This window comes from Ipomoea nil, unplaced genomic scaffold (genome assembly GCF_001879475.1).
Source record: "Ipomoea nil cultivar Tokyo-kokei standard unplaced genomic scaffold, Asagao_1.1 scaffold3192, whole genome shotgun sequence".
Classification (NCBI taxonomy): domain Eukaryota; kingdom Viridiplantae; phylum Streptophyta; class Magnoliopsida; order Solanales; family Convolvulaceae; genus Ipomoea; species Ipomoea nil.
In genome coordinates, this window is record NW_017619620.1 from 1530701 (window position 1) to 1549971 (window position 19271).

A 19271-nucleotide genomic window follows, 5' to 3' on the forward strand; every position below is an offset into this window, starting at 1 on the left:
CCCACCCGCCGGTACACGGGAATGTGGGTGTTGTACCCGCGGGCAGAACCATAGGTAGGGGCCTACCCGTGGGTCCACCCGCGGGGAATACGTTGGAGTTGAGATGGGATTTGTTCCCCGTGATTCGTTTGTCTTGGCTTTGATCTTTTGGCTTCCCGTTGTTCTTTTGTGGAACTATTTGAGCGTCTTCTTGATGTTTCGTAGGTCTAGAGCTTTATGGTAGGTATCCATGTAGGATCTTTGGTGTTGTGTATCGTGCTAAGTGTTCAACATTGTGTTTCGTTGAACCGTGTGGTGTCTTGTGTGTTCCTCAGAACTATCTTGAGTTTCCTCGTTGTTGAGCTTGCTAGTTATTATCTTAATGCTAGCGTCGTTGTTGTCGATGGGTGGTGACCTGTCTCTTGATTGAGTATATTTCATACCTCTTTTGCAACCCGTTGCTTGTTTCGTGTGAGTGGTGGTGCGTGTGTGGCTCTACCTGGATTGCACGATTAGTGGTATGAGACGCTAGTCACCGAGGTATTGCAGCGGTCCTCGTGGTGGCCGTGACATGATTTCATGGAGTTGTGGCTGAGTCCACGTGTTTGGGGGATAATATTGTGTTATCCGAGCATGTGTTGCCGTGAATTGGTGGGTTTTCGTTGGTGGTTATAGGTGGGGGATGACGGTCCCGGAGGAATAAGGTTGGACTTGGCTGTACAGGGGCTTTCTGGAGGTAATGGTTGGCACCGAAGGTACAAGGTTGGGGGTAGCCATAAGGTTGGAACAGGGCATAAAGAAGGCATATCAACTCGTGATGGGTGATGTCACAAGGGCTTGTGAAGCCGTTGTTGTGGTGAGTTCTCTTCTCTCGTGACGTGTGTAGTCACGGAGGCTTGTGGTGTGGTGTTTTGGCATGTGTTGCCGTTGGGTGAGTCTTTATCCTTGTGTGTGGTTAACCTTTGTGGTTTGGGATGTGTTCCCGGTTTTATCCTTGTGAGTGGTGAGTCTTGTGTTGTCTTTTGATCTTGGCTTTTGACTTATATATATGTATTCCGTTTCGAAAATGGTTTTTATATCTTATATCTACCTATTTATGATACTTAACGGTATTGGTGGGTTACCAGCATCTTTCGCTGACCGGGCGTCGCCCCGATGTTTATCTTTGTATCTTTCAGGTGATGCGTAGTCGAGCGCGATGTCTAGAGCCGGTAGCTTAGCACCTGTATCTTTAGACAGTGTTGTTGAGGCCTGTGTGCCAATGTCTTTAGATTGTTCTAGTTTGTTGTTTTTGGGATAGTGTTACACTTGCAGATTGTCGCCGTAGCGTATACCTAGTGTGGTATACGTGGCATAACACCCCGTTTTGGATTCCTTTTATCCAGTTATCTTTTTATCTTCCGCTGTGCTAGTTTTGTGCTTGATCTGCAGGTGTTAAGACTCGTTTTAAGTCTTGTTGTTTTGGGGGGTGTTACAATTACACCCTAACCCTAATCACCTGGCTTAATCTTAAACCTTCCATGGCTGCGCCATATACGGTACGTCCCTACATGCTTTTATATATATATATATATATATATATATATATATATATATATATATATATATATATATATATATATATATATATATATATATATATATATATATATATATATATATATATATATATATATAGTAAACTTATGAGCCTATAGAACATCATCCCTAATTCATACGTATCCATATAAATTGTTACAGTCATATTACATACAACAATATCCCTAGCCCAAACCATACACATGTACCCTAGCTACAATAATCTTATATACATCTATGGGTTTGCCCTTAGCGTATCCTAACCCTGAAATATCATTCCGTACAAATTACATCACTCTTATATATATACATACACATATCCTGAGATAACCATAAATTCTACTTTTCCCCTCGCATGACCTCCCTGTTACCACTCCCACCTTCCCTAAATAATTAAAAACTTTAGCCTCATCATCAGGTCATCAATTAATTTAGGAATTAGCTATCAAGGGTCTTTAACTCTAAAGTTGTTCAGATATTCTAGGCTTCTAGAGGTAAAAATCACGCCTACCTAAAACCTAATTACCACCGAGAGAAAACTAACTTTCCTAAGTCCTTGTGTGATTAAATTCTGTCAAGATTTCTCATGACAAAACCTTTAGTACTCGTGAACCTAGGCTATCTTACTCGTACTTATTAAAGAATATTTGTATGCAAATTGCATTGTCCAATTATAGGTGGAAACTTGTATTTTTCATATGTGTTGCATGACAAATCACACAGTTCGCATGTTTATGTCAAAACACACACTTACACACACTCATGTACATATACACGCATGCTAGACGAAAACGGTATGTTATAAGGCATCCCACTATGCATATATACAATATTATTATTAATGACGAGCAATCTGCATATAAGTGCCAATACCTGTTATGTGTTCATCCGCCGTTATCCATGGAATACAAAATAAAGATTCTAATTCTATTGTCTCCCCAGAATTTATTTACCCCATAAGAAGCAAGAGCCTTTCCTCCTAATTACTTACAATCTTTTCCTCAGAATCTAATTTTTGCTATTTGACTAATTATTATATGATTTATGACCTTCCTGAATTTATATGACAAAAGTTTGGTTATGCCACGATATTAAGTACGTGAATTTAATTGTTAATCATGCACTAGACTAACATGTGAAATAATACATATGTGTGCTTTATGATTTCCATAGGACTAGCTATTATTTAAAACTTAATATAGGGCCACATGCCTTCACACTCTATGCCCATAGACTTAAGAAATTGCATGTTTAGCATAATTACGATTGAACACATATAGGCATGCCAACATGCAGGTTTCGCATATAACATAAATAGTTAATTACCATACATGTTAGGCTTGTTGTTTCGTAACTGTGAATATTTGGTATAATCTGCTAAGCACAAAGATTAGACATAGATCCTACATATATGGCATATAGGCTCACAACAAACTACACTACACAATTAAACATCTGCATCCACTCGCAAATAAGGTTCGCCTGTGTTGATATATGTGCATATATACTTTATAATAATTATGTGGCTATCCGAATCTGCACCCGCATGATATTTGCCTCTCATTTAGGTACATAAATAATTATACGATCGGTACAACTTGTGATCCTATATGTTAAATCATTATAAAATAATTAAATAAAGATCATGCCATGTGTAAAACTTCTATGTTAAGTATTAGTCACCCGTAAAACTTACATATTGTGTGTTGAATATTCGTGACCTTGTTATTTGGTGCATTTTTCCAGCACAATAGTCAAGCACAAACCCAGTGAATCTATATGTGTATGTGTATATACTACCCATATAATACTTTCCTTATAAACTACTATACTAATTCGGGCTCTTTACCCCAAAAGGATTTCCAAGCTTCGGGGACGAAGCTTCTTAAAAGGGGGGGAGAGTGTAACACCCCGTGTTATGGCCTTTAATCCCGAATTAATTATTTAATTAATTTCATTAATAATAATTAAAAAGGATTTAATTTGATTAGAAATCCCTTTAATTAATTAATGTAGTCCACCACGGATCGTGGACCCTTGCCTCAACTAGAGTCATAAGCCTATTAGGAATAAAGAAAGTATACCTTTACTATTCGGATTATGGTTAGGATTCTCTTTTAATTAATATGGTCCACCATGGACCATGGACCCTTATCCCTAAAACAAGTCCCTAGTCCTATAAGGAATATAATTAGTAAACCCATACCATTCAGACCATAATTAGGAGTCCTAAATATATATATATATATATATATATATATATATATATATATATATATATATATATATATATATCACCACAATAGATATCACCACACAAGAATTCCCAAGGAACTCCCCACCACCAAGCCTAGGGAGATAAAAACGGATGGAAATCTTAGGGAAGAACCTTAATAGCCAAGGGATGATTAATTAAGGGTAAGAGGTAACCCATGTCTCAACAAAACCTATTTTCTTAGCTATGATCTCCCCCTTAGGCCTCCCTCTATATTCTTGTGTCTTGATGAATCGTCTATAATATTGATGATGTGATCTTGATAATTGGTGATATGATTTTATGTCTGATCTTGGTAATCTTGATGATGATGAGGATTCTTGATGATTGTGTGATATTCTTGATGAATCTTGGTGTCTCTTGATATTAAAAGATGAGTTATGTTCTTGATGATTTAAATATGATTAGAGCCCTAGGATGTATCGTGAAACTCATATGGTGTTATTCTTAATGTCTTGGGTGGGAATTCGCATGTTTGGGTGTTAATTATGTTTAGAAAGCATGATAGGATACGTGCCGTATGTTTCTTGCTTTTGATCCGTTAATTGTCTACGTGGTGTCATCGATTGCGTTTAAAAGTGGCTAAGCATGGCTTCGGGTTCCACAACGGATCCCGGGGCGTTTATTGTGAAAAGGAGTCAGTGGGGGGTAGGGGACCCGCCACCTACCCGCGGCCGGAATTAGCGTCGCCGGCAGCGTGCAACCGACGGGCAGGCGACTGCCCGCCAGGCACCCGCTGCCCGGAGACTCATCGCCGGCGGGTGACTCTTCACCCACCGGCTACCCACTGGAAATTATCCCATCTCGGGATCCCGGCTTCCCCGTTTGATGTTCCCCGGACCCCCGTGGTGTCCCAACAGACTCCGTCTATCGTTCGTAAAGTCTAGTTTGATGTTTCGGGTACCATTCGTAGGATAAAGGAGTCTTATTTATATATATATATATATATATATATATATATATATATATATATATATATATATATATATATATATATATATATATATATATATATATATATATATATATATATATATGTTGCATGCTAGTGGAATTGGTATCCCGTTGGCCTAGGTGAAAGAACCATGAACCCCTTAGGGTTATTCCTAGTATGTGGATGACCACGCATAGGTTTCGTTATATGATTTCTCCCCCTTCCCAATGTGTTAATGTGGGTTGCATGTGCATGCTATGTGTTATGTGTGCATGATACCCCAATTTGGTTGCGATCAAATTGGTTATTCCTGAGCTGCGGTTCAGAAGCTGGTTGCGGCCAGAATTACACTCTCGGGCTGCGGTCCACCGTTTGGTTGCGATCAAACGTTTTACATGAGCTGCGGTTCATATTCCTGGCTGCGGTCAGATGACTACTCTTGGGCTGCGGTCCACTGTTTTGTTGCGATCAAACATTATGATGAGCTGCGGTTCATCGGTCGGTTGCGATCGACCCCTTCATATTGCGATACGAGGCAGGGTGCTGCGGGGCCGTGTCAGAGCTATATGCGCTGACCCTCATGTATGGGCATGCGATTGGTCCTGTGGCGCCACCAAATTGTGCTTGTGTGTGATGAGATATGAATTGGGATGATAATATAAATGAGATGAAGTGAATCTGTGACCATAGGATATATGCTAGTATCTTTATATGCTTGATTATAACTGTTGAATGTGCTTATCCCAATCTGTCGAGTCTATTCTTGGTTTTAAAACTAGTGTCTCCTAAGTATATATCTTCCTGCTTCAAAATGGTTTTCGTATATCTATATATATCTATCTATAATGTATTTCAACGCGTTGGTGTGGGTTACCAGCATCTCTCGCTGAACAGATATATTTGGCTTTCAGGCACAGAGGAGTAGACACTGGAGCGCGCTAGAGATTTGGAGCGTAGAGTAGATAGTTTCCCTTTCGGCCTGCGTGCCATGCTTATGTATTTACATTATCGAGGATATTAGTTAGTTAGCCTGTGCACCTGGGTTCTCTAGCCCAGGTGTGGCATAGCACCCCGTACTCTACAATATTATGTTTTGGGATTTAATGAGAACTTACCTTTATTATATAAGTTTAAAAAGTTTTAAAAATTTCGGGGTGTTACAAGTCTAACTACAATGGCGCACAGGCCACAAAAGCAAGGATACAGGTGCTAAGTTACCAGGCTCTAGACATCGCGTTCGTCTAAACATCACCTAAAAGATACAAAGATAAACATTAGGACGACGTCCGGTCAGCGATAATTGCGTGCAACCCACAAATACCGTTAAGTATCATATATAGATAGATATAAGCCATAAAACCATTTTTGAAACGGAATACATAAGTATATAAGTCAAAAGCCAAGATCAACAGTCAACACAAGACTCATCACTCTCAAGGATAACACGGGAACACATCTCAAACCACAAAGGTTAACCATGACATAAAGGAATAAGACTCACCCATGGCAACACATGCCCTTGTGACTACACACGTCACAAGAAAGAGAACTCACAACAACGGCTACACAAGCCCTCGTGACATCACCCATCACGAGTTGATATGCGTTCCTTATGCCCTGTTCCAACCTTATGGCTACCCCCGACCTTGTACCTTCATGCCAACCGTTACCTCCAGGACCCCTGTACTTCTTAGTCCAACCTTTTTCCTCCTGGGACCGTCGTCCCCCACCAACAAACCACCAACAAGACCACCAATTCATAGTACACAAGGTACCGTACACGGCGAAATACATGCCCGGATAACACATGTAATCCCCCAATCACGTGAACCTTACTCGAAGGAACACATCTCCATAATCACGTCACGGCCACCACGAGGACCGCTGCAATACCTTTGTGACTAGTGTCCCATACCACTAATCGTGCAATCCAGGTAAAGCCACACACGCACCACCACTCACACGAGTCAATCAACGGATTACAACGAAGGTATGAAACCATACTCAACCAAGGAATGGGTCACAACCCAACAACAACGATGAATAACGCAAGTTATCATCCACCAAACGGAAGGTACAAACAACACACACGCTAGCATTAAGACAATAAACTAGCATGCTTAACAACGGAGAAACTCAAGATAGTTCCGATGAACACACAAGACACCTCTCGGTTCAACGAAACACAATAGTTCTAGACATACGAAACATCAAGAAGACGCTCAAATAGTTCCACAAAATAACAACGGTTAGTCAAAGGACCAAATACCGAGTCAAACAAATCACGGGGAACAAATCCCGAACAAACAATTCACGTCATAAAAACCATTTTCGAAACGGAATACATATATATAAGTCAAAACCAAGATCAATTGTCAACACAAGACTCATCACTCTCAAGGATAACACGGGAACACATCCCAAACCACAAAGGTTAACCACACGCAAGGATAAAGACTCACCCAATGGCAACACATGCCAAGACAACACAAGCCTCTGTGACTACACACGTCACGGGAGAAGATCACACAACGCCGGCTTTACAAGCCCTCGCAACATCACCCATCATGAGTTGGTATGCCTTCTTTATGCCCTGTTCCAACCTTATGGCTACCCCCGACCTTGTACCTTCTTTCCAACCATTACTTCCAGGACCCCTGTACTTCTTAGTCCAACCTTATTCCCCCGGGACCGTCGTCGCCCACCAACAACCACCAACGAAAACCACCAATCACTGCAACACATGCCCGGATAACACATGTTATCCCCCAAAAACGTGGACCCATCACTCAGGCCAAAACTCCATAATCACGTCACGGCCACCACGAGGACCGCTGCAATACCTTGGTGACTAGTGTCCCATACCCCTAATCGTGCAATCCAGGTAAATCCATACACGCACCACAACTCACACGAGAGTCAAACAACGGATAACAACGAAGGTATGAAACATACTCAATCAAGGAATGGGTTATAGCCCAACGACAACAACGATGAATAACACAAGTTATCATCAACCAAACGGAAGGTACAAACCACACACACGGTAGCATTAAGACAATAAACTAGCATGCTTAACAAAGGAGAAACTCAAGATAGTTCCGAGGAACACACAATACACCTCTTGGTCCAACGAAACACAATGTTGAACACTTAGCACGATTCAAGACACCAAAGTCCTACATGAATACCTATCATATAGTTCTACACGTACGAAACATCAAGAAGACACTCAAATAGTTCCACAAAAGAACAACGGGAAGTCAAAAGACCAAATACCGAGTCAAACAAATCACGGGGAACAAATCCCAAACGAACACCACAGTGTTTCTCGCGGGTGGACCCACGGGTAGTGCCCTACCCGTGGTCCCGCCCGCGGGAACACATCCCCACAGGCCTATGTACCCGCGGGTAGGCCGGCGGGTGGTGCCCCACCCGCCGTTCCGCCCGCGGGAACATCCCTGTTCCACAACAAATCCCTTTGGGGATTTTCTTCTCAGAACACAAATTCAAGTCCAAAACATGCCAAATCTCACCAATGGATTGAATGTGGATTTTTGGGGTGTCACAAAACTTCTTACTTCCGCCACCAATGAAGGTACAGTCCAATCTTTCACTGCCCGTATCTTGTCTAGATCCACAAAAATCCCCCTACTATCAATCACGAGGCCTAGAAACGTCACGCTGTCCTTCCAAAACTCACACTTAGAGAGCTTGGCGTATAATTGCTTCTCCCTCAAGATCTGAAGTACCGTCCGGAGATGTCCAACATGCTCCCTCTTATCTTTCGAATAGACCAAAATATCATCGATGAACACGATCACAAAATTATCAAGGTGGGGTTTGAACACTCTGTTCATCAAGTCCATAAAAACTGCAGGGGCGTTAGTCAACCCAAACGGCATAACTATAAACTCGTAGTGACCATACCGAGTCCGAGACGCAGTCTTAGGAATGTCCTTGTCTGCTACCTTTATCTGATGGTACCCTGACCTCAAGTCAACTTTGGAAAACACTCCTGCGCCACGGAGTTGGTCAAACAAGTCGTCGATCCTTGGGAGGGGGTATTTGTTCTTAATGGTCACTTGGTTCAGCTCCCGGTAGTCGATACACAACCTCATACTTCCCTCCTTCTTCTTTACAAACAAAATCGGAGCTCCCCATGGCGATGTACTGGGCCGGATATAACCTTTATCAAGGAGTTCTTGCAATTGGATCTTCAATTCTTGCATTTCTGGCGTAGCCAAACGATATGGGGCCTTAGAAATGGGTGTCGTTCCTGGCATAAGGTCCACTGAGAACTCCACTTCTCTAGTAAAAGGCATACCCGGTATTTCCTCGGGAAATACATCAAGAAATTCACGGACTACGGGTATAGATTGAGCCACTTCCCCCTTTGCCTTCAAGTTCTCGACCGAACACAAGAATAATTCATTGCCTTTATCCATATACCTCTTCATCTTTGTCATAGACACCAGCTTAATCCCGGGTTCTCCCAACTTTCCACGGTATGACACCCTTTTCCCGCTGGGTCCTCGTAGCACCACCTTCTGATCTTTGCACAAGATTTGGGCTCTAAACCGCCCCAACCAGTCCATACCTAAGACCACATCCATCCCATCCAAGTCGTACTGGATTAGATCGCTAGGGAACTCTTCTCCCTTGATGTTGATCTTGATGCCCTCAAAAAGACGGTCACACACTCTAACTTCTCCCGATGCTACCTTCACGTTGAAACTCACTCCTGTGCCCCCAGATAAGCCCAACTTCTTCACGAGGCCGGGTGATACGAACGAGTTAGACGCTCCTGAATCAAGCAAGAATGTTGCTGGCACGGATTGCACAAGGAAGGTTCCCACTACTACGTCACTGACACTTGTTCGAACTTCACTTAAGGTAAGCACCCTCTCTTGGGATGGCCCTTCCACTGGATGGTGAACTTCTATTCTCCCATGTCCTCTTACATCTCGGAATGCTGGCAAGGTAGCTGCACCAGGACTTACTCTTGCGGACGTACCATCCCGGATCCACCGTTCAATCACCCCAGAAGCATTACTAGATCCGGCCAACCGAGATTTCTTAACCACTTCACCCACATCTTCAAACGTTGCGGTTCGCTGGCGAGGAGGCATCACAGACTTCTGCTACAACAACGAGGTTACCAAAAGAGAACAAACAAGCACGACAGAAAGCAACACACAGCTCACCGCGCAACCTAGAGTCCTAAGCCTAACACTTAGCTTCTTAAGGTCGCTTAGAGGTCTCAAAACACACTGAACCACTTAGAAAGTCTAGACTTAACTCCTCCTAGGCTCAAACCTAGGCTCTGATACCAACTGTAACACCCCCCAAACAAGACCTATATAAAAGCCTTAACACATGCAGATTAAACAACAAAACTAGCACAGCGGAAGATAAAACGAAACTGGATAAAAGAAATCCAACGGGGTGTCACGCCACGTCTACCAAACACGGTAAACGCTACGGCAAACAATCTGCAAGTGTAAACATCTATCCCAAAACATCAGTCTAACTACATTGGCGCACAGGCCACAAAAGCAAGGATAAACGTGCTAAGCTACCAGGCTCTAGACACCGCGCTCGTCTAAACATCACCTGAAAGATACAAAGAAAAACATTGGGACGACGCCCGGTCAGCGATAATTGCTGGTAACCCACCAATACCGTTAAGTATCATATATAGATAGATATAAGCCATAAAACCATTTTCGAAACGGAATACATAAGTATATAAGTCAAAAGCCAAGATCAACAGTCAACACAAGACTCATCACTCTCAAGGATAACACGGGAACACATCCCAAACCACAAAGGTTAACCACGACACAAAGGAATAAGACTCACCCATGGCAACACATACCCTTGTGACTACACACGTCACAAGAAAGAGAACTCACAACAACGGCTACACAAGCCCTCGTGACATCACCCATCACGAGTTGATATGCCTTCCTTATGCCCTGTTCCAACCTTATGGCTACCCCCGACCTTGTACCTTCATGCCAATCGTTACCTCCAGGACCCCTGTACTTCTTAGTCCAACCTTTTTCCTCCTGGGACCGTCGTCCCCCACCAACAAACCACCAACAAGACCACAAATTCATAGTACACAAGGTACCGCACACGGCGAAATACATGCCCGGATAACACATGTTATCCCCCAATCACGTGAACCTTACTCGAAGGAACACACCTCCATAATCACGTCACGGCCAGCACGAGGGCCGCTGCAATACCTTGGTGACTAGTGTCCCATACCACTAATCGTGCAATCCAGGTAAAGCCACACACGCACCACCACTCACACGAGTCAATCAACGGATTACAACGAAGGTATGAAACCACACTCAACCAAGGAATGGGTCACAACCCAACAACAACAATGATGAATAACGCAAGTTATTATCCACCAAACGGAAGGTACAAACAACACACACGCTAGCATTAAGACAACAATCTAGCATGCTTAACAACGGAGAAACTCAAGATAGTTCCGAGGAACACACAAGACACCTCTCTCGGTTCAATGAAACACAATAGTTCTAGACATACGAAACATCAAGAAGACGCTCAAATAGTTCCACAAAAGAACAACGGTAAGTCAAAAGACCAAATACCGAGTCAAACAAATCACGGGGAACAAATCCCGAACAAACACCATCGTGTTCCCCGCGGGTGGACCCACGGGTAGGCCCCTACCCGTGGTTCTGCCCACGGGTACACTACCCACAAGCCAATGTACCTGCGGGTGGGCGGCGGTTAGGGTTCTCCCCGCCGTTCCGCCCGCGGGTACATATTCCTGGGCAAAATAATCCCTTCGGGGATTTTCTTCCCCAAACACAAATTCAAATCCAAAACATGCCAAATCTCACCCAACACAAGAAAATGACTTGAACCATGGAAAATGCCAAGCAATGGCACAAAGGAAACCTAAACACAAGCTCTAGATATGCAATATCACAAGACAAATGCATAAGCCCTCACATTTCATAGGAAAACACATGTAGAATCCAAGAAATCACATATAGGTAAGCAAAATAGGTTTTGTAGAGCATGGGTTACCTCTTGTAGACCAAACGACTTCACTTTACACCACAACAACCTCCCCACAAGGTTTACTTTCCAAACCCACTTCAAGATCAAACCAAAAGATCATAAAGATCCTACCTTTAAGAAAAAGACAACTAAGATGGAACCAAAAAGACAAGATAAACTTAGATTTTACCCTCCTAGATGCCCAAATAGGTGAAAAGTTGAATCTTGGAAGCAAAACTTTAAATCTTGACAAGGGTCTTAACTTGGCTTGGAGAATAAGCTACACTTCTTTTCTAGAGAGAAGGTAGAACTAATTTCTAAGAATTGTAGGGAATGAAATGAAGAAGTCTTCTAGGTTAGGTTACAATACTAACTCTTGGTGAAAAGACAAGAATACCCTTACTAACCTTTAGAAAGTGTAAGGAACAAGGGAACTCCCCTCAAAGCACATGGTACAACACAACTTAAAGGTTAACTAGTCAAACCTTGAGTATTAAAAATCAGGATTTTAGGAATTAACTCTTCAAATGAAATAGGATTAATTACTCAATTAATCCATGGATTGAAATGTGGATTTTTGGGGTGTCACACCAACCTCCGTTTAACTGCGGCGAACGACGTCTACAAAAAGCGAGGCAACTGCACCGACTACCCAAACCACAAGCTAAAACCACGGCGAACGAGAGAGGACGACTAAACGCACAACTGAGCAACAACTACCAACGAATCTACTACAAAACAAGCAAGGGATGCAACAAGGTCCCACAACGAAAACGGTCGGCATGCGAAACGGATGACAAAGCTCAAGAGATTGGTTGCAAACGAGGTTTTACACAACAAAGGTGTTCGCCACTAACCAAAGTTAGAGGAAACAAGGGTTCAAATTAAGGTGGTGAGATAGATAGGTTTGGTCTCAACGAAGTTCAACACCAAAACCGTCAGTTAACAAAACGAGAGATAAGACTTAGAGATAAGTTGAGGGTTCACAAAGGTAAGACAAGAGAGAAAGGTAAGGTGATATATAAAAGATTTACCGGAAAGGAAAGCTAACTTCACACCGAGCCAAACTCCTGCTCAAAACAAGCCAACGATCTACACAAACCGAGACGGCTCAGCTAAGGAACAAGCCACAAATAGAAACTGGCACCACAAGAACCCTAAACTAGATCACTCGGGATCAAAGAACCCGAGTTGCATCTTCAACCGCTCTCCGCTGACTTCTTCAACCAAAGGAAGCAAGGTCCACACACGACACAACTTGAGCTCGGCAACCGCTTGAACTTGATCCGTCACCTCCAGACAAGGCTACAACTGCTAAATCCAAAACACGAGTTGGATGTCCTTCTCTCCAGCTTTTGGGCTAACTTGATGAAGGCTACCGACTTAACGCTTGCATTAGCACACCACTTCCAACTCTCTACAAAGCAACACTTGAAAACTTCAAAACTTTGGTCCGGATGAAAGGTTCAAACAGGAACGACAACAAGGAGAAAGGTAACTAAGGGAAACGAAGGCTCACAAGAAGAGATTCGGTTCAACGGAAAAGATTAGAGTGAAGGGTTTTAAGGTTCAGAAACTCAAGGACCACGTTACTTAGGGGTAGGATCAAAGCCATCAAAGTTGCAACTTAGGAGATAAGGTTGCCACCTTGCACAGAATCGTTAGAGTGAGGGATCAAAGACGAGGTTCGATTCAAAGGGAAAGATCAAGGTGAGAGTTTAGGTTCAACAATTCGAGGACCATGTTGATTAAGAAGAAGAGAATAGTAAACAAGGCTACAACTCAATGAGTAAGGAATCAAAACGGGGTTTAAGGAAGTTGAAAAGAATTTCCTCACGGAGGGTATCCGATTTAAACTCAAGGGTAGTGCTGATGAGGAAGGGGATCAAAATTTTCAAAGTCACAACTTAGGAATGATGAGGTCGTAACCTTAGACAGAGTCAAATCAAGAGAGGAACAAGAACGAGATTTGAAAGAATTGAAAGGATTTTCCCAACGAAGGGTACTAGATTTAGGCTAAAGAATAGCGTAGGTTAGGAAGGAAATCAAGATTTTCAAGATTACAACTTAGGAAAATGAGGTTGTCATCTTGTATAGAATCAAATTATGAAGGAAGCGAGAACGACGCTCGAAGAGATAGGAAAGATTTCTCGGAAAGAGACAATTGGTTTGACAAGAAGATGATAGAAAGACGGCTTAAAGAGGGTTAAGGATTCTCGACTTCCCGCTACTTCTTCGAGTTGACGCTTTGATCACTGCACTATTTGATGAACTGAAGGCTCTCTACTCGACTCGGACGTGGCTTAACTCTTAGACCTTGCCAGATTCCTTCATGAGCTGTAGACACTGCCGCCTTGCACGGGGTGGTTCGGAAAGAAAACAAGAACAAGGTCCGGAAGAAAAAGGATCACTTGGCCAAAAATAGTGATTGGGTTCGTCTAAGGGAAAGGAAAGATTAACGAGGGTCAAGGGTAACTCTCGAACAAGCTAACGCTCAAAACTAACACGCAAAGAAGGGCACAAAGACGAAGGGAGGTGCAACAAAAGGTACAAGAGCTTACTTCCACGGTTCCCACTTGCATCTGTCTCACAACTGTTGATCTTGCTTTGCCGAGGTTGTTGTTGAGTTCGTTGAAGTCTTCCTCCTAAACTTGCACTCGAAGGACCGGTGGCCTTTCTTGCCACAAGCAAAGCACTCTATCGGCTTCCCATGACAGCCAACGCCGGGGTGGTCACTTCCACACTTCTTGCAAATGGAGCGCCTTCCCTTAGCCTTGATCTTCCGGCATGGTTTGGGAGCCTTACCTCTCTTAGAGTCGTCTCTTTGCAGGCTTCTTATTGATCCAACACTAGTAGCCATCAAACTCCTAACCACAGGTGAAACACTTTCATCAAGCTTCTTCTTATGGTTCTCCCGGATTCCTTTTTGAACTTGCTGAACTCGGTAGAGGTCGGTTGCACAAAGGTAGGGCTCCTTGACTTCAGCAGGATAAAACCGCTCGCATAACATAACCTTCAGGTCTTCCCAACTGAACTCCGGATCTTAATTACAGATTGGCCTTACAAGCATCCACCACGAGTTCGCTTCTTGCCGAAGGTAGAACGTAGCCAACTCCACATTGCGATTCGCCGGGCATACCACAACTTCGAAGATCTTTTCAAACATTCGGATCCACTCGTCCAGCACTGCGGGATCTTTTTCACCGGCGAAGATCGGGGAGCGGAGAATTGCAACTAGGCGTACTACGTCACGATTCCCATTCTGAAGAGGGTGGTTGATGAGGAGGGCCTTGCTCAGCGCATGGGTGATCTGTGTCAGCTGATGCAGGTTTTGAACTAACTGCTCGTTGGTGGCCGTTTCTGAAGACCTTGCACGACGTCTTGAATGTGCCATCCTTGACTTCTACAGCAACAGCACGATAATGGGAGGAAACTTAGGGCCCGCACCCTTACCTGGTGCCTTAACTAAAGAGAACCAAAGCTAAAAAGGAAACAAGCATATAAAGCATAACAGAAAACGATAGAAGAACTCACAACCTCACCACGCGTCCTAAGGATCCTAAGCCTAAGCACTTAGATTCTTAAGGTCGCTTAAAGGTCTCAAACCACACTTAGCCACTTAGAAAGTCTAGACTTAACTCTTCCTAGGCTCAAACCTAGGCTTTGATACCAACTGTAACACCCCCTAAAACGCAAGCTATAAAAAGCCTTAACAAATGCAGATAACACAACTAAACAACTAGCACAGCGGAAGATTAAAAGATAACTGGATAAACATAAATCGCAGTCATGGGGTGTTACGCCACGTCCACTAACAAAGATGAACGCTACGGCAAAAATCTGCATGGTTCACAATTATCCCAAATCTCACAAGACTACAACTAAATCGGCTCACAGGCCGTAAGACAAACGAAAGGAGCTATGCTATCGGGCACTAGACATCGCACTCGTCTAGACATCACCTGAAAGAACACAATAAAAACATGGGACGACGCCCGGTCAGCGAATAATGCTAGTAACCCACCAATACATGTTAAGTATCATACATAAATAGGATATATATACAAAATCATTTCGAAACGAAATACATATATATACGTGTAAAACCAAGAGTAACAGCCAACACAAGACTCAACACTCTGAACAACAAAACGGGAACACATCCCAAGACCACAAAGGACAACAACAACTCAAGGATAAAGACAAGACCGATGGCAACACATGCCTTTGTGACCACACACGTCACAAGAAGAGAACACACAACCACGGCTACACAAGCCCTCGTGACATCACTCAACACGAGTTGATATGCCTTCCTTATGCCCGGTTCCAACCTTAGGCTATCCCCAACCTTATGTCTAGTTCCAACCTTTACCTCCAGGACCCCTGTACACCAAGTCCAACCTTATTCCTCCGAGGACCGTCATCCCCTCTCCAACAGATCTCCAACAGAACCACCGATTTCATAGTACACGAGGGTACCGATAACACACACGGCAACACATGCCACCCAAGAATCACTTGAACCTTACACAAAAGCCACAACTCCATAATCACGTCACGGCCACCACGAGGACCGCTACAATACCTTGGTGACTAGTGTCCCATACAACTAATTGTGCAATCCAGGTAAAGCCACACACGCTGTAACACCCTGTGTTACGGCCCCTAAAACCAATTAATTAATTAACCCATAGCCCAAGAGAAAGAATAAATTATAATAATTAATTAGGGAAAAAGGCCCACCATAGTCCACGGGCCCTCATCCCTAAACCCAACCCCAAGTCCTAAAAGAATTAGACCCTAAATAAGACCCTTAGATATATAAATAGGGAACCTAGAAGGCACCTAGAACTCCCACAAGAATAACGCCCCACCACCCCAAAAGAGCTCCAAGAATCCCCTTAGAAGAAATCAAGAAAGCAAGAAAGCTTAAAGAAAGACCCTTCATAGCCAAGGAATTAATTAAGGCTAAGAGGTAACCCATGTCTCAACAAAACCTATTTTCATAGCTATGATTTCCCCCGTAGGATTTCCCCATATTATTGTGTATTGATGATTTGTGATGTTATTATTGATGATTGATGGAATAATTCCATGGGTGATCTTGATATCGGGAGATTTTTGATAATTATGGTGTTCTTAACGATTATGTGGAGTTCTTGATGATTATATGTTGTTCTTGATAATTGTATGGCGTTCTTGATGCTTATGTGTTATTTGTACCGAATCTTGTAATTAGAAGACGAACCGTATTCTTGTTGATGTAAAAATAATTAGAACCCTAGGTTGATGTTCTTGTTGGCGTTCTTGACGCTTATGTGATATTCTTACCGAATCTTGTAATTAGAAGACGGATCGTATTCTTGTTGGTATAAAAGTGATTAGAACCCTAGGTTGTATCGTATGATATTATTCTTGGTGTATCGGGTGGTGAAATGGCATGTTTGGGTGTCAATTATGTTTAGAAAAGCATGATAGGTTATGTGTCGTACGTTTCTCGTATTTGATCAGTTAATTGTCTACGTGTTGATCGTTAATTGCGTTGTAAAGTGTCTAAGCATGGTTTCGGGTTCCACAATGGTTCCCGGGGCGTTTTGTGTATAAAGAGTCAGTGGGGGGTAGGGGACCCGCCACCTACCCGCGGCCAGAAGGGGCGTCTCCAGCAGCGGGCAGCTGCCCGCCGGCGACCCGCTGCCCGGAACAGTGTTTACCGGCGGGTGGCCCCCCACCCACCGGCTACCCGCTGGAAATCTCCCCCATTCGGGACCCCGTCTTCCCCGTTTGATGTTTCCCCGATCCCCGTGGTGTCCCAACGGACTCCGTTCATCGTGCCGTGTCTAGTTTGATGTTTCGGGTACCGTTCGTAGGTCAATGAGTCTTATATATTGCATGATAGTTGAATTGATATCCCGTTGACCTAGGTGGAAGAAGTATGAACCCCTTAGGACCATTCTTAGTATGTGAAGGATCACGCATAAGGTTTCGTTATACGCTTTCTCCCCCTTCCCAATGTGTTAATGTGGGTTGCATGTGCTTGCTATGTGTTATGTGTGCATGATACCCCAATTCGGTTGCAATCGGATTGGTTATTCCTGAGCTGGGGTTCAGAAGCTGGCTGCGGTCAGATTTACACACTTGGGCTGCGGTCCACCGTTTGGTTGCGATCAAACGTTTCTACATGAGCTGCGGTTCATACTTTCCTGGCTGCGGTCAAATGACATACTCTTGGGCTGCGGTCCACTGTTTGGTTGCGATCAAACATTATGATGAGCTGCGGTTCATCGGTCGGTTGCGATCGACCTCTCCGTGTTGCGATACGGGGCAGGGTGCTGCGGGACCGTGTCAGCGCTATATGCGCTGACCCTCATGTATGGGCATGCGATTGGTCCTGTGGCGCCAACAAAGTGTGCTATGTGATGAAATACGGATGAGTTGTTGTTAGGAATGTCTTGGGGATGTGACTATGGGATTTATGCTGGGGATTGTCTATATTGGGTTATGATTATTAATTGTGCTCAGCTTTATCTGTCTTGCCTGCTGTGGATTGTATACGCTTGTTATAACTGTTGCTTGTGTCTAGCCTTATCTGTCGAGTCATTCCCGGTTTTAAAAGCTAGAGTTCGTAGGATATATCTTCATGCTCAAAATGGTTTTCGTATATCTATATATATCTATATGTATTGTATTTCAACGCGTTGGAGTGGGTTACCAGCATCTCTCGCTGAACAGATATATTTGGCTTTCAGGCACAGAAGAATAAGTCACTGGAGCGCGCTAGAAATTGGAACGTAGAAGTAGATAGTTTCCCTTTCGGCCTGCGTGTCATGCTTATGCATTTACATTATCAAGGATATTAGTTAGTTAGCCTGTGCATCTGAGTTCTCTAGCTCAGGTGTGGCATAGCACCCCGTACTCTTGTATTACGTTTTAGGATTTAATGAGATTCCGCATTTATTTTATAAGTTTTAAATATCTTGAAATTTCGGGGTGTTACAGTTGGTATCAGAGCCTAAGTTTGACCCTAGGATAAGACTCTTAAGACCGGACTTTAGGACACTAGGCTCGAACTCTAAGTATTTAGGAACATAGGATTCAGGAATCTTAGGACACGCGGTGAGACTAAGAAACCTACACATAACCCCACACCCGATTCCTCTCCGAATCAAAGAAATTCCCCCCCTTTTTCACTTATTACACCCAAGTCAGAATACAAAATAACATCGACTCATGAACACCAGGATGGCACCAAAGAGGAGACAGACAGGAACACCGAAACTCCCCACTCAGGAATTCTTGACACAGAATCTACAACGCCTGGTCCAAATTGCCCAGGCACTGAGTACCACCATTCCTCAACCCTTACCAACAGACGAGAACCTGGAAGTCCACCACCAAGTCTCGGCACATCAATCACCCACCCTCTCCGGGGACGAAGACCCCACAACC